The 235-nt window shown below is 31.9% G+C and overlaps 1 protein-coding gene across 1 annotated transcript in view; it reads right to left on the bottom strand.

Moving 5' to 3' along the window:
• The window catches only part of LOC119587742 (UDP-glycosyltransferase UGT5-like), a gene marked incomplete in the record, with an annotated part of 10,276 nt that overhangs the window by 9,792 nt on the left and 249 nt on the right, over window positions 1–235 (bottom strand).

Raw genomic sequence — 235 nt, 5'->3', positions numbered from 1 at the left:
ATGAAATTCTTTAACGCAAAAATCACATACCGCAGTGACTTGCTAAATTCTGTTGTTCTTCCTCACCCGTTTTCAAATCATATTTCTTTGTTTTTTCTTTAACACACTCTCCCCCTCATTAAATATGAGGAATAAGGAAGGGAAGATTTAAGAGAGAGAGAATGTATAAGCGAGTAAACGTTGATATAATAACACTTATGAAGTTAAGTGTATAAACTCTTTGAATCATGATAAT

Source organism: Penaeus monodon, chromosome 23 (genome assembly GCF_015228065.2).
Source record: "Penaeus monodon isolate SGIC_2016 chromosome 23, NSTDA_Pmon_1, whole genome shotgun sequence".
Taxonomy (NCBI): domain Eukaryota; kingdom Metazoa; phylum Arthropoda; class Malacostraca; order Decapoda; family Penaeidae; genus Penaeus; species Penaeus monodon.
Note: the sequence above shows the minus strand (reverse complement) of the source record. Positions and strands in the feature narration are given on the sequence as shown.